The sequence below is a fragment of the Schistocerca americana genome, chromosome 3 (assembly GCF_021461395.2).
Source record: "Schistocerca americana isolate TAMUIC-IGC-003095 chromosome 3, iqSchAmer2.1, whole genome shotgun sequence".
NCBI lineage: Eukaryota > Metazoa > Arthropoda > Insecta > Orthoptera > Acrididae > Schistocerca > Schistocerca americana.
The window spans coordinates 647,551,988-647,568,778 of NC_060121.1; the positions used below are offsets into that span (position 1 = coordinate 647,551,988).

Consider the following 16,791-nt stretch of genomic DNA (forward strand, 5'->3'; position numbering starts at 1 on the left):
GTTTGAACGTGGAGTTATAGTCGATGCACGAGCGATGGGACACATCATCTCCAATGAAGTGGTGATTTTCCTGTACCACCATCTCACAAGTGTACTGTGAATACCAGGAATCTGATAAAACATCAAATCTCCGACATTGCTGCAGCCGGAAAAAGATCCTGCAAGAACGGCACCAACGACGACTGAAGAGAATCATTCAATATCTGAAGTGCAACCCTTCTGCAAATTGCTACAGATTTCAATGCTGGGCCATCAACAAGTGTCAGTGTGTGAACTATTCTATGCATCATCATCAATATGGGCTTTCGGAGCAGAAGGCCCACTCGTGTACGTTTCACGACTGCACAACACAGAGCTTTACACCTCACCTGGGCCCATCAACACCAACACTGGACTGTTGATGACTTTAAACGTGTTGCCTGGTCAAATGAGTCTCGTTTCAAATTGAATCAAGCGGATGGATTTGTACGGGTATGAAGACAACCTTGTGAATCCATGGTCCCTGCATGTCAGCAGGCGACTGTTCTAGCTGGTGGAGGCTCTGTAATGGTGTGGGGCGTGTGCAGCTGAAGTTATATGGGATCCTTGATACGTCTACATGTGACTCTGAAAGGTGACACTTACTTTAGCATCCTGTCTGATCACCTGCACCCATTCATGTCCATTGGGCATTTCGACAGACGTGGGCAATTTCAGAAGGACAATGAGACACCCCAAACATCCAGAATTGCTACAGAGTGGCTCCAGGAACACTGTTCTTAGTTTAAACACTTCCACTGGCCACCAAACTCCTCAGACATAAACATTACTGAGCATATCAGGGATGCCTTGCAACTGCAGTTCAGAAGAGATCTCCACCCCCTCCTACTGTTATGGATAGCTCTGCAGGGTTCCTGGTGGCAGTTCCCTCCAGCACTATTTCACACATTAGTCACGCCCATGCCACGTCGTGTTGCGGCACTTCTACTTGCTCGCGGGGGGGCCTACACGATATTAGGCAGGTGTACCAGTTTCTTTGCTTCTGTGTATATTTGAAGACACACTACAATAATATCTTAGATGTAGTTCATCAAGAACTTTATCTTGAGGCTTTACAGATTCATAAAGGATGGAGGGAGATTCCCAGAGAGCATATAAAGGATTTCTTTGAATGTATGCACATGGGGACTTCAACATCAATTCCTGATTCCACTTCTTTCTTCTTGAATCTAATCTGTGGTATAGTGTTCCTTTTAAGTCATAAACTATGTGATCAAAAGTAAAAATGACTTACAAGTTCGTGGCACCCTCCATCGGCAATGCTGGAATTCAGTATGGTGTTGGTCCACCCTTAGCCTAGATAACAGCTTCCACTCTCGCAGGTATACGTTCAATCAGGTACTGGAAGGTTCCTTGGGGAATGGCAGCCCATTCTTCACAGAGTGCTACACTGAGGAGAGGTAACGATGTAGGTCGGTGAGGCCTGACATGAAGTCAGCGTTCCAAAACATCCCAAAGGTGTTCTATAGGATTCAGGTCAGGACTCTGTGCAAGCCAGTCCATTACTGGGATATTATTGTCGAGTAACCACTCCGCCACAGGCCATGCATTATGAACAGGTGCTTGATCATGTTGAAAGGTGCAATCATCATCCCCAAATTGTTCTTCAACAGTGGGAAGCAAGAAGATGCTTAAAACATCAATGTAGGCCTGTGCTGTGATAGTGCCATACAAAACAACAAAGGGTGCAAGACCCCTCCATGAAAAACACGACCACACCATAACGCCACCGCCTCCGAATTTTACTGTTGGCACTATACACACTGGCAGATGACGTTCACCGGGCATTCGCCATACCCACACCCTGCAATCGGATCGCCACATTGTGTACCATGATTTGTCACTCCACACAACGTTTTTCAACTATGCAGTCATCCGATGTTCACACTTCTTACATCAAGCGAGGCATCATTTGGCATTTATCTGCGTGATGTGTGGCTTATGAGCAGCCACTCAACCATGAAACCTAAGTTTTCTCACCTTCCGTCTAACTGCCATAGTTCTTGCAGTGGATCCTGATGCAGTTTGGAATTCCTGTGCAATGGTCTGGATAAACATCTGCCTGTTACAAATTACAACCCTCTTCAACTGTCGGTTGTCTCTGTCAGTCCACACATGAGGTTGGCCTGTACGCTTATGTGTTCCACTTTAGTATCACATTGGAAACAGTGGACCTAGGGATGTTTAGGAGTGTGGAAATCTCTCGTGCAGATGTATGACACAAGTGACACCCAATCACCTGACCACGTTTGAAGTCCGTGAGTTCAGCGGAATGCCCCATTCTGCTTTCTCATGATGTCTAATGACTACTGAGGTCACAGATATGGAGTACCTGGCAGTAGGTGGCTGCACAATGCACCTAATATGAAAAACGTTTGTTTTGGGGATGTCAGGATACTTTGGTCAAATAGTGAAAATATTCTTCTTGGTACTGGAATTTACAAAAACCTAAAGCGTCACTAAATTTCAGAGACCAAAATTTAGTTTTACCCTGCTGCAAAACTGAATACAACGGGGGGAGGGGGGACCAGTGAAGTTATTGAAAGCAGACTGCAACTCTTGCAAGCCTTAAGACATACCGCCAATGACAGAAAATAAAGTTAACACTACCAATCAAGCGATACAAGAAACAAATAATGAAATAACAGAAAAACGGAAAGACTGATAGAAGCCAGACTGGGACATGATCCATTTGGGTTTAGAAGAGAAGAACTTATAAGACATTACTAACCCTACGACATACTTAACAAGACAGTATGTAAGAAGGCAAACCAACATTTAAAGCATTTTTTTTTAATTTAATAGATGCCTTTTGCATGCACTGACTGCAATATAGTCCTTCAAATTCAGAAATTATCAGGGGTAAAAACAGCGACAGACAGGTTATCAACAACTTGCACTAAAGCAAAACTGCAGTTACAAGGTCAAATGACACAAAAGGGAGGCAGTAATCGAGGAGAGATGGACACAGGGATTTAGCCTATCCCCTATGTTATTCAACTTGCACATAGAGCAAACAGTCATAGATACCAAGAGCAAGTTTGGGGAGTGAGAAGAATTAAAATTTCTGACAGTTACATTGTAATTCTGTCGGGGACAGCAAAGGACTTGCAAGATCAGATGAAAGAAATGAGCAGATCGATGGTTTCTTAAAATGAAGTTATAAGATAAAGAACATCAAATGCAAAACAAGTGTATGGTGGAATGAATTTGAATTAAACCAAGTAATACGGATGAATTCAGACTAGGAAATAAGCACCTAATAGTACACAAATTTTGCTATGTGGGCAGCACAATAAAATGAAGGCAGCCAAAGTAGAGAGAATGCAAAGTGTAGGCTGGCTACAGTAAGAAAAGCATTTCTGAAAACAAGCAATTTGTTAACATCACATATAAATGTACAGCTTAAGAAGCATCATCTGAAGTATTTGTTTGGAGTCGCTTTGCATGGGAGTGAAATGTGTGAAAATAAACATTACAGACAAGAAGAGAATAGAAGCTTTTGAAATGTGGTGCTGCAGCAGAATGCTGAAGATTAGACGGGTACACCGAATGACTGATGGAGAGGTAATGAAATGATCTAGGGAAAAAAGATCTTGTGGCAAAATCTAACTAAAAGAAGGGATTATTGACTAAAATAAAGGATTGAATAAATAATTAACTGGAAAGAAAACAAACCTATGAAATATTTTGCCTAAAAGAAGGATAGATTAACAAGACATGTCCTTAGACATCTAGGAAACTTCACTTTAGTAATAAACGTTAAGTGAGGAGGCATAACAATTGTAGCTGGAGACCATGGTGAGAGTACTGCGAACGGGTTTCAATGGTCGCAGATTGCAATAGATATGCAAAGATGAAGTATTTTGCACAGAACAGATTACTGTGGAGAGTTGCATCAAATCAGTCTGTGAACTGAAGACCACAACAGCACACCACTGAAAGTGGTAACAGACATTAAGAATGAAGGACAGGATGAAAAATTCGTAAGTGTAAAGGAACTACAGATAAAAAGAGAGGGAAAACAGCAATAATAAGTACCAATGAAGACAACAGAAAAGCCACCAAAATGGAAAAAGTGGCATGAAATTTTCCCTATTGTTAGTATTTGCTGTTCAACAAACCAACAGTTATAATAGTGAGATCATAAAAATTAAGTTGGTTTCTGCAAAAAGGACTAGCTATACATAGAGTGGGAAAAGTTGTTTATCAGATCATGAGGAAAGCTAGGGATAGTTCTTGGTGCAAGGAATATAAACAATGGAAGGCATAAACATAATAATTTGTCATTGAGACAATGAGTGATTTATAAGCACATAAACAAGACTGAAGAAGCACACTGAAAATGTTGATAAGCTTTCAGACAGAGTCCATAGCAACACACACACACACACACACACACACACACACACACACACAGTAACTGTAGCATATCTACTGAGACAAAGTCTTTGGTACCTTGGAAGACAATCAGTGGGGTTCCTTAGTGCTCACAATAAGAGGTTTCTGATTAGAGCACACATTTTCATATACAAATAGTGACTTGTTTGAGTCAAATTGAGGCAGTCAGAAGTTTGAGGGACAGTATTAAGAGGAATAGTGATGAATATAAAAATGTGGCATTAATGTAGACAATACGCAAAGGAGGGAAGCATGATAATAATAAGAATATTAATTAGTAAAGCCGAGGAGAAGATGGTGATACGAGTTTTTAAAGAAGTGGTGTTTAAATTTTAAAGGGCTCATGTGGTTAAAGTTAACAAATGCATATGAGAGATAAGGACCATAATAGTCATTGATGAATTATTCTCAGGTTATCAGCCGAGTGGTGGCGTCACTTCGCCAGAAGATAGGTACAAAACTCATCGAAATGTTGCGACAAGACAACGCCACCCCTTGGCTGATAACCAGAGAAGAATTCATCAGTGGAATACGCCGAGAAAGACTGCAATCGCATACATAATAGTCATGTTTCTATCAAATTTTTGTGATTTTCATGAGGAACATCCAGAATGACATAGAGCATAGCAAATGCAAACTGGAACGGTTAGGTTTGAAATGTGTGTCAAACAAACAGGAACTATATTTACAACCTTGTATGTAATATTACCTTTTTTAATTGAAATGAATAATAATCAACCTTCTTCAACAAAAACAGGGACATGGGATGGATACTAGGCATGCTATCACAGCACTTTGACTTTCCTTTTCCTTTAGTATATGTAAGTTTATCCCCAAATAAGTCACTGGGTAACTTTAATTAAATTTGTGTCTGCTAATGTCCATGACATATAGAGCATACTGGGGTTGGTAGTTTACTCATAGCTTACTGTGACTAAGAATCAGTACTTTGGTGAAGAACAGTAAAAATAGAAATAAATTTTGTATCTGACTCAAATCATTTAGCCAAAAACAGTGTGTGGCAGATGTCAGGCCACAATGTGTAACTGTTACATGAACAAAGGTGAATGGTCATGGAATAGAGAACACTCCTTGTGAAGTTAATAAGCAAATTGTGAAAAGATGCACAGCAGGAAGCATACGGTATACCTAAAAAAAAAGTCTTAGTACAGCAACAAAGAAGCTCAAAATGAAGGAGACAGAGCAATAAGCTACCTTCTAATTTGTGTCACTAAAACGAAGAGTATCTGGCACACTTGCATTACAAATAACCCATTTTGATGGCAACCAGTTTAAGAACATCTAGTATATGTGCTTCAGTGTCTTTAACTTTTGGGTGTGTGTTAAGCATGTCATTTTTTTCTTTTTTGTGAAACAATAATATGGCTGACAATGCAAAGCTAAAGGGCACAGTTCTTCATGATGAAGACAATTAGTCATATAAGATGGATGCAGGAATGAAAATGAAATCTAAAGACTCTGGGTGTCAAACAGGGGACGACACATTTGAGAACATGGATAAGTACAGAAGGAAGGGGACAAGTAAAGGAACAGAAAGCACTAACAAAAGAATGTCATTAGGATCAGAAATGATACTCGCAGTGTTGTTGAAGATGCAGTAAAATCAAAGGGACAAGATAAGAAGAGATGTGAATTCTAAAAAAATTAACTTTATCTCAAGATGATATGGCAAATACATTAACAAAAAATTTAGATATTGTGTTCGAGGGATTGGTAGGAAGCAACCTTATAGAAGAATAAGGCAGATTAAGCTCAAAAGCAAGACAAATTATTTCACAAGTAGATGTGTCGGTAACAGCGGACGTACGGAGCACGCAAAATTAACTGCCTACATAAACAATGTGGGAAAACAGGTTGTGGTAACAGAACTGAGATTAGAAGGAAGAATGAAATCAAATTTATGACAACAGAAATGGGTCATCTGTGCAGGTAATTTCACTTGAAACTATACAGAGCAAGACTGAAGAAAATATTGTAATCACTGTGTGTGAATGTATCCATAAAGAGAAGCCAAAACAAAGTAACATGGGTTGTGTTGTTGCTGTGGTCTTCAGTCCAGAGACTGGCTTGATGAAGCTCTCCATGCTCCTCTATCATGTGCAAGCTGTTTCATCTCTGAGTAACTACTGCAACCTACATCCTTTTGAATTTGCTTAGTGTATTCATCTCTTGGTCTACCTCTATAATTTTTGCCGTCCTTGATTCCCTCCAATACTAAATTGGTGATCCCTTGGTGTCTAAAAAAATGTGTCCTACTAACCTGTCCCTTCTTCTACTCAGATTGTGTCACAATTTCCTCTTCTCCCCAATTCTATTCAGTACCTCCTTATTAGTTACATGATCTAGCCATCTAATCTTCAGCATTCTTCTCTAGCACCACATTTTGAAAGCTTCTATTCTCTTCTTGTCTACACTGTTTATTGTCCATGTTTCACTTCCGTACACGGCTACACTCCAAACAAATACTTTCACAGAAAAGACCTCCTGACACTTAAATCTATACTCGATGTTATCAAATTTCTCTTCTTCAGAAATGCTTTTCTTGGCATTGCCAGTTTACATTTTATATCCTCTCTACTTCGACCATCATCAGTTATTTTGTTCCCTAAATAGCAAAACTCATCTACTACTTTAAGTGTCCCATTTCCTAATCTAATTCCCTCAATATCATCTACTTCATTTTGCTTTTGTTGATGTTCATCTTATATCCTCCTTTCAAGACACTGTCCATTCCATTCAACTGCTCTTACAGGTCCTTTGCTGTCTCTGGCAGAATTACAATATCATCAGCAAACTTCAAAGTATTTATTTCTTCTCCATGGATTTCAATTCCTACTCCGAATTTTTCTTTTGTTTCCTTTACTGCTTGCTCAATATACAAACCGAATAACACTGGGGATAGGCTACAACCCTGTCTCACTCTCTTCCCAACCACTGCTTCCCTCTCATGCCCCTTGCCTCTTACAACTGCCACCTGGTTTCTGTACAAATTGTAAATAGCCTTTCGCTCCCGGTACTTTACCCCTGCCACCTTCAGAATTTGAAAGAGAGTATTCCAGTCAACATTGTCAAAACCTTTCTCTAAGTCTACAAATGCTAGAAACGTATGTTTGCCTTTCCTTAATCCTTCTTCTAAGATAAGTTGTAGGGTCAGTATTACCTCATGTGTTCCAACATTTCAACGGAATCCAAACTGATCTTCCCCAAGGTCAGCTTCTACCAGTTTTACCATTCGTCTGTAAAGAATCCATTTTGGTATTTTGCAGCCGCGACTTATTAAACTGATAGTTTAGTAATTTTCACATTTGTCAACACCTGGATGGTAGAGTTGATTAACTCTCTGCAGTAAATTGATTTCTTAGCATGGATAGGATGCGTGACTGCTGTGTACGGATGCAGAAAGAGCTGGCCACTGTTCGCGAACAGCTGAACGTGTTGATGGCCGCAGTGGGGAGTCTGGTGCGTCGCATGATACACCCCCGGTGTTACATGCTTCACCCACTGCCCCTGCTGTCGAGACACCTTCGCGGGTACTGGGCGCAGTTGGGCCACCCTCTCCCCAAGGGGAGCGGCAGGTTCAGCGGCGTTCGCGGCACACGAGGCGGAGGGTCAATGTGGATGCTGGCCGTGTGGCATTGCCCGCTCTGCGTGTGAGTGGACATGTGGCCGCTCTTTCAGCAAGGTCCGAGCAGGCACACGGGGGGAGGGGTTTATTAGTTATTGGGAGCTCCAATGTTAGACGGGTATGGAGCCCCTTAGGGAAATAGCGGAAAGGTTGGGGAAGAAGGCCAGTGTTCACTCTGTCTGCTTGTCGGGGGGGCCTCATCCGAGATGTGGAGGAGGCCCTGCCGGCGGCGATAGAGAGCGCTGGGTGTACCCGACTGCAAATTGTTGCTCATGTCGGCGCCAATGACTCCTGCCGTCTGGATTCAGAAGTCATCCTCAGTTCGTACAGGCGGTTGGCGGAATTGGTGAAGGCGGAAAGCCTCGCTCGCGGGGTGGAATCTGAGCCAACTATTTGTAGTATCGTTCTCAGAACCGATCGCGGTCCTCTGGTTTGGAGCCGAGTAGAAGGCTTAAACCAGAGTATCAGACGATTCTGCGGAGATCTGGGGTACAAATTTCTTGACCTCCACTATCGGGTGGAAAAATGTAGGGTCCCCCTGAATAGGGCGTGCACTACACGCCGGAAGTGGCTACAAGGGTAGCGGAGTACGTGTGGAGTGCACATGTGGGTTTTTTAGGTTAGAGAATTCCCTCTCTAGGCCCGACAAGACGCCTCCTGAGACGCGGCAAGGTAGGAGTAGGCAAAATGCAACGGGGAATAACAATATTAATGTGCTAATAGTAAACTGCAGGAGCGTCTATAGAAAGGTCCCAGAACTGCTACTAGGGACAAAAAGTTGGCTGAAACCACACGTAAACAGTAATGAAATCCTAAACTCAGATTGGAATGTATACCGCAGAGACAGGCTGGACAGTGAAGTGGAAGGAGCGTTAATAGCGATAAGAAGTGCAATAGTATCGAAGGAAATTGACGGAGACCTGAAATGTGAAATAATTTGGGTGAAGGTCACAGTTAAAGCAGGTTCAGACATGGTAATTGGATGTCTCTATAGGCCCCCTGGCTCAGCAGCTGTTGTGGCTGAGCACCTGAAGGATAATTTGGAAAATATTTCGAGTAGATTTCCCCACCATGTTATAGTTCTGGGTGGAGATTTTAATTTGCCGGATATAGACTGGGAGACTCAAACGTTCATAACGGGTGGCAGGGACAAAGAATCCAGTGAAATTTTTTTAAGTGCTTTATCTGAAAACTACCTTGAGCAGTTAAACAGAGAACCGACTCGTGGTGATAACATATTAGACCTCCTGGTGACAAACAGACCCGAACTATTTGAAACAGTTAACGCAGAACAGGGAATCAGCGATCATAAAGCGGTTACTGCATCGATGATTTCAGCCGTGAATAGAAATATTAAAAAAGGTAGGAAGATTTTTCTGTTTAGCAATATTGGCAAAAAGCAGATTACAGAGTACCTGATGGCTCAACACAAAAGTTTTGTCTCAAGTACAGATGGTGTTGAGAATCAGTGGACAAAGTTCAAAATGATCGTACAATATGCGTTAGACGAGTATGTGCCAAGCAAGATCGTAAGAGATGGAAAAGAGCCACCGTGGTACAACAACCGAGTTAGAAAACTGCTGCGGAAGCAAAGGGAACTTCACAGCAAACATAAACATAGCCAAAGCCTTGCAGACAAACAAAAATTACGCGAAGCGAAATGTAGTGTGAGGAGGGCTATGCGAGAGGCGTTCAATGAATTCGAAAGTAAAGTTCTATGTACTGACTTGGCAGAAAATCCTAAGAAATTTTGGTCTTATGTCAAAGCGGTAGGTGGATCAAAACAAAATGTCCAGACACTCTGTGACCAAAATGGTACTGAAACAGAGGATGACAGAATAAAGGCCGAAATACTAAATGTCTTTTTCCAAAGCTGTTTCACAGAGGAAGACTGAACTGTAGTTCCTTCTCTAGATTGTCACACAGATGACAAAATGGTAGATATCGAAATAGACGACAGAGGGATAAAGAAACAATTAAAATCGCTCAAAAGAGGAAAGGCCGCTGGACCTGATGGGATATCAGTTCGATTTTACACAGAGTACGCAAAGGAACTTGCGCCCCTTCTTGCAGCGGTGTACCGTAGGTCTCTAGAAGAGCGTAGCGTTCCGAAGGATTGGAAAAAGGCACAGGTCATCCCCATTTTCAAGAAGGGATGTCGAACAGATGTGCAGAACTATAGACCTATATCTCTAACATCAATCAGTTGTAGAATTTTGGAACACGTATTATGTTCGAGTATAATGACTTTTCTGGAGACTAGAAATCTACTCTGTAGGAATCAGCATGAGTTTCGAAAAAGACAGTCGTGTGACACCCAGCTCGCGCTATTCGTCCACGAGACACAGAGGGCCATAGACCCGGGTTCCCAGGTAGATGCCGTGTTTCTTGACTTCCCCAAGGCGTTCGATACAGTTTCTCACAGTCGTTTAATGAACAAAGTAAGAGCATATGGACTATCAGATCAATTGTGTGATTGGATTGAAAAGTTCCTAGATAACAGAACGCAGCATATCATTCTCAATGGAGAGAAGTCTTCCAAAGTAAGAGTGATTTCAGGTGTGCTCCAGGGGAGTGTCGTAGGACCGTTGCTATTCACAATATACATAAATGAGCTTGTGGATGACATCGGAAGTTCGCTTTTTGCGAATGATGCTGTGGTATATCGAGAGGTTGTAACAATGGAAAATTGTACTGAAATGCAGGAGGATCTGCAGCGAATTGACGCATGGTGCAGGGAATGGCAATTGAATCTCAATGTAGGCAAGTGTAATGTGCTACGAATACATAGAAAGATAGATCCCTTATCATTCAGCTACAAAATAGCAGGTCATCAACTGGAAGCAGTTAATTCCATAAATTATCTGGGAGTACGCATTAGAAGTGATTTAAAATGGAATGATCATATAAAGTTGATTGTTGGTAAAAAAGCAGATGCCAGACTGAGATTCATTGGAAGAATCCTAAGGAAATGCAATCTGAAAACAAAGGAAGTAGGTTACAGTACGCTTGTTCGCCCACTGCTTGAATACTGCTCAGCAGTGTGGGATTCGTACCAGATAGGGTTGATAGAAGAGATAGAGAAGATCCAATGGAGAGCAGCGTGCTTCGTTACAGGAGCATTTAGTAATCGCGAAAGCGTTACGGAGATGATAGATAAACTCCAGTGGAAGACTCTGCAGGAGAGGCGCTCATTAGCTCGGTACAGGCTTTTGTTAAAGTTTCGAGAACATACCTTCACCGAAGAGTCAAGCAGTATATTGCTCCCTCCTACGTATATCTCGCGAAGAGACCATGAGGATAAAATCAGAGAGATTAGAGCCCACACAGAAGCATACCTACAATCCTCCTTTCCACGAACAATACGAGACTGGAATAAAAGGGAGAACCATAGAGGTACTCAAGGTACCCTCCGCCACACACCGTCATGTGGCTTGTGGAGTATGGATGTAGATTTAGATGTAGATGTAGAGTTTTGACATGGCTGACTCTCCCAAGGCTATCACTAGTTCCAATGGAATGTTGTCTACTCCCGGGGCCTTGTTTCGAATTAGGTCTTTCAGTGCTCTATCCAATTCTTCATGCAGTATCATATCTCCTATTCAATCTTCATCTACGTCCTCTTCCATTTCCGTAATACTGCCCTCAACAGCATCACCTTTGTACAGACCCTCTATGTACTCCTTCCACCTTTCTGCTTTCCCTTCTTTGCTTAGAACTGGTTTACCATCTGACTTCTTGATATTCACTGAGGTTATTTATTTATTTATTGTTCCGTGGGACCAAATTAAGAAGAAGTCTCCATGGTCATGGAACGAGTCAATACATGAAATTATAACACGATATTAGAAACAGATAAAATGAAGTATAAAAAAACGTATTCAGGTGACAAGTCGTAAGTTTAAATGAAGAAAATCAACAATGTAACACTGGAATTTGCTTAATTTTTTAGCTCTTCCAGGAGCTCCTCGACAGAATAGAAGGAGTGAGCCATAAGGAAACTCTTCAGTTTAGACTTAAAAGAGTTTGGGCTACTGCTAAGATTTTTTAGTTCTTGTGGTAGCTTATTGGAAATGGATGCAGCAGAATACTGCACTCCTTTCTGCACAAGAGTCAAGGAAGTGCATTCTACATGCAGATTTGATTTCTGCCTAGTATTAACTGAGTGAAAGCTGCTAACTCTTGGGAATAGGCTAATATTGCTAACAACAAACGACATTAAAGAAAATATATACTGTGAGGGCAATGTCAGAATTCCCAGATTTTTGAATAGGGGTCGACAAGAGGTTCTCGAACTTACACCACACATAGCTCGAACAGCCCATTTTTGAGCCAAAAATATCCTTTTTGAATCAGAAGAATTACCCCAAAAAATAATACCATACGACATAAGCGTAAGAAAATATGCGAAGTAGACTACTTTTCGTGTTGAAGTGTCACTTATTACAGATACTGTTCTAATGGTAAATAAAGCAGCATTTAGCTTCTGAACAAGATCCTGAACATGGGCTTTCCACAACAGCTTACCATCTATCCGAACGCCTAGGAACTTGAACTGTTCCGTCTCGCTTATAATATGCCTATTCTGTCTGATCAAAATATCGATTCTTGTTGAATTGTGAGTTAGAAGCTGTAAAAACTGAGTCTTACTGTGATTTAGCATCAAATTATTTTCCACAAGCCACGAACTTATTTCATGAACTACATTATTTGTTACTGTTTCAATATTACACACAAGATCCTTCACTATCAAGCTGGTGTCATCAGCAAACATAAATATTTTTGAATCACCCGTAATACTAGAAGGCATATCATTTATTTAAATAAGAAACAGCAGTGGCCCCAGCACCGACCCTTGGGGAACACCCCACTTAACAGTGCCCCATTGGGACTGAACATCACTACCACTCTCAATATTGTGGAGAATTACCCTCTGCTTTCTGTTCTTAAAGTAAGAGGCGAACCAATTGTAAGCTACTCCCCTTACTCCATAATGGTCCAACTTCTGCAGTAATATTTTGTGGTCAACACAGTCAAAAGCCTTCATTAAATCAAATAAAACACCTTGCGTTCGCAACCTTTTATTTAATCCGTCCAAAACCTCACAGAGAAAAGAGAATACAGCATTTTCAGTTGTTAAACCATTTCTAAAACCAAACTGAACATTTGACAGCAAATTATGTGAATTTAAATGCTCCAGTAACCTTGTATATACAACCTTCTCGATAACTTTAGCAAACACCGATGGCATAGAAATAGGTCTAAAATTGTCAACATTATCAATGTCTCCCTTTTTATAAAGTGGCTTCACTACCGAGTACTTTAATCGGTCAGGAAACCGGCCACTCCTAAAGGAAAAGTTACAGATATGGCTGAGAACTGGGCTAACATACATAGAACAATACTTCAGTATTCTGCCAGATACCCCGTCATATCCATGAGAGTTCTTGGTCTTTAGTGATTTAATTATTAACTCAATCTCCCTCTTGTTGGTATCATGGAGGAGCATTTCAGGTAACAGTCTCGGAACACTTTTTTCTAAGAGCACTATATGATTCCCTGTTGGGACTAGGTTTCTATTTAGTTCACCTGCTATATTCAGAAAGTGATTATTAAATACTGTACATATATGCGACTTGTCAGTAACACGGACATTCCCACTACGCACTGATTCTATATCCTCGACCTGTCTCTGCAGACCAGCCACTTACTTTACGACTGACAATACGGTTTTAATTTTATCCTGAGATTCTTTTGTTTCCAAAGGTCTCTTGAATTTTCCTGTATGCAGTTTCTATCTTACCCCTAGTGATATGCGCCTCTACATCCTTACATTTGTCCTCCAGCCATCCCCGCTTAGCCATTTTCCACTTCCTGTCAATCTCATTTTTTAGATGTTTGTATTCCTTTTTGCCATCTTCATTTACTGCATTTTTATATTTTCTCCTTTCATCAATTAAATTCAATGTATCTTCTGTTACCCAAGGATTTCGATTAGCCCTCGTCTTTTTACTTACTTGATCTTCTGCTGCCTTTAATATTTCGTCCCTCAAAGCTATCCATTCTTCTTCTACTGTATTTCTTTCCCACATTCCTGTCAACTGATCCCTAATGCTCTCCCTGAAACTCTCTACAACCTCTGGTTCTTTCACCTTATCCAGGTCCCATCTCCTCTAATTCCCACCCTTTTGCAGTTTCTTCAGTTTTAATCTACAGTTCATAACCAATAAATTGTGGTCAGAGTCCATGTCTGCCCCTGAAAAGTCTTACAATTTAAAACCTGGTTCCTAAATCTCTGTCCATCTGAAAACTTCCAGTATCTCCAGGCCACTTCCATGTATACAACCTTGTATCATGATTCTTAAACTAAGTTTTAGCTATGATTAAGTTATGCTCTGTGCCAAATTCTATCTGGTGGCTTCTTCTTTCACTCCTTACCCCATCCCATATTCACCTACTACTTTTACTTCTCTTCCTTTTCCTACTGTTAAATTCCAGTCCCCCATCACTATTAAGTTTTCGTCTCTCTTCACTATCTGAATAATTTCTTTTATTGCACCATATATTTCTTCAATCTCTTAATCAGCTGCGGAGCTAGTTACCATATAAACTTGTATTACTGTGACAGGCATGGACTTAGTGTTTATCTTGGCTACAGTAATGTGGTTCACTATGCTGTTCATACCAGCTTACTCACACACTTATTTTTTCATTCCTTATTAAACCTACTCCTGCATTACCCCTATTTGATTTTGTATTTATAACCCTGTATTCATCTGACCAGAAGTCCTGTTCCTCCTGCCACCAAACTTCACTAATTCCCACTATCTAACTTTAACCTATTCCTATCCCTTTTTAAATTTTCTAACCTACATGCCCGGTTATTCCATGCTCTGATCCATAGAATGCCAGTTTTCTTTCTCCTGATAATGACATCCTCCTAAGCAGCCCCGCTCAGAGATCTGAATCGGGAATTCCAAGAGGACGCCATCATCATTTAACCATACAGTAAAGCTGCACGCCCTCGGGAAAAATTACTGCTGTTCTCAGTACCAGCATAGCAATGCCGTTTTGGTTAATGTTACGAGGCCAGATCAGTCAATCATCCAGACTGTAGCCAATCCAACTACTGAAAAGGCTGCTGCATATCTTCAGGAACCACACATTTGTCTGACCTCTCAACAGATACTGCTCTGTTGTGGTTGCACCTACGGTATGCAGGCCTCCCCACCAACAGCAAGGTCCACGGTTCATGGGTTGTAGAGACATAAAATCTCCAAGTGGATTTATAAAACACATTACATTTAACAAATACAATCCAATGGGTCAGCTACACCTAGTTGTACTTTTTAGAAGCTTCAAAAATATCAAGCATGATTTGTGGCCTGAAGTGCCCAAGACATGTTCCATTATCTAATAACTAGAAAAGGAAATCATGAGCTGTCAAAAGGGCTACGAAAGGACAAGATGTGTTATGAGGAGTTTGGAAAAAAGGAAAGAAGGAAGAAATGTTAAGAGTTTAATATCCCGTTAACATCGAGGTCATCAGAGGTGGTGCACGAGCTCAGAATGTTTTGAGGATGGGGAAGAAAATCAACTGTGTCCTTTCACAGGAACTATCCTAGCATTTGCCTGGAGTGATATAGGGAATTCACAGAAAATGTCGATCTCGATGGCCAGACACGGATTTGAACCTTCCTCCTCCTGAACATGAAATTAGTGCGCCAACAATGTGCCACCTCACTTGGTAGGCATTCGAAGGCACTTTTCTTACAAAATGGTTGCAGAGCAAACAGGAAGACACAATATTATTCACCAGGAAAATGGTACTTTCATACATTTTCAAGAAAAGGAAGCTAAACCAGTAATTAGAAAATCCATTCAAAGAAAGAAAAGGTAGTGCAGATACTTCCCCTTCAAAACTTAAGCTGATTAACAGATAACAGTCATCAAACTGGCAGACCAGGTGTACAGAATATTACTATAGACTGAAGGATGAGGACTAAGGCACGAAGACAGAACTAGACACCAATAAAGATACAGTAAGATATAGGGGAAATGGTGGCAATCCACAGAATCACCCAAGGCATAATAACAAGTTGAACAACAGAAGCGGTATGCAGGAGTAGATTGCATGACAACTGGTGGTTGCAACACAGTTTCAACTCCAACAAGAGGTGACATTTTAGGAGTTGCCCCAAGTTTCCCCAAGTGAAAAAACATAAGTTGAAAAAAAAAAAAAAAAAAAAAGTTAGGAATTCTGCATTTCTAGACATGTTACTACCCTCCAGTTTTGAATGAACACCAAGTTGTCTCCTTTACAGGATTTATGATCTGAATGGTAAGTAAACAGGCGTGATGCGTAAATGAAAGCCATTGTTAGATGAAAAATTTCTGTTTTTATTAATGAGTTAACTAACTTCAAATTATCAGCAATCCCATAACTGCTGACACTAAATCAGAAAAACTGTGACACAAACATTTTGTTCAAGAACTTTTCTTTGTTACTGGTAGCTTACGTTTTCAGTTGCTTTATTCAATGTTTAAATACACTTCTGTAAAATTTTTTCCATCTAATAGCTATGACAGTGACATATTATGAAATCATAATTCAAATGAAGTTTTTATGGCAAAACCAATATTTAATTCAGGGTATACGTGGACAAGGAAACAAAATTCCCAGATTTCCCAGTTAAAAAATACAC

At 40.7% G+C, this 16,791-nt stretch overlaps 1 protein-coding gene across 1 annotated transcript in view; it reads right to left on the minus strand.

The window, feature by feature from the left end:
• The window catches only part of LOC124605519 (FAS-associated factor 1), a 152,363-nt gene that overhangs the window by 68,194 nt on the left and 67,378 nt on the right, over window positions 1-16,791 (minus strand). The window lies entirely within an intron of this gene.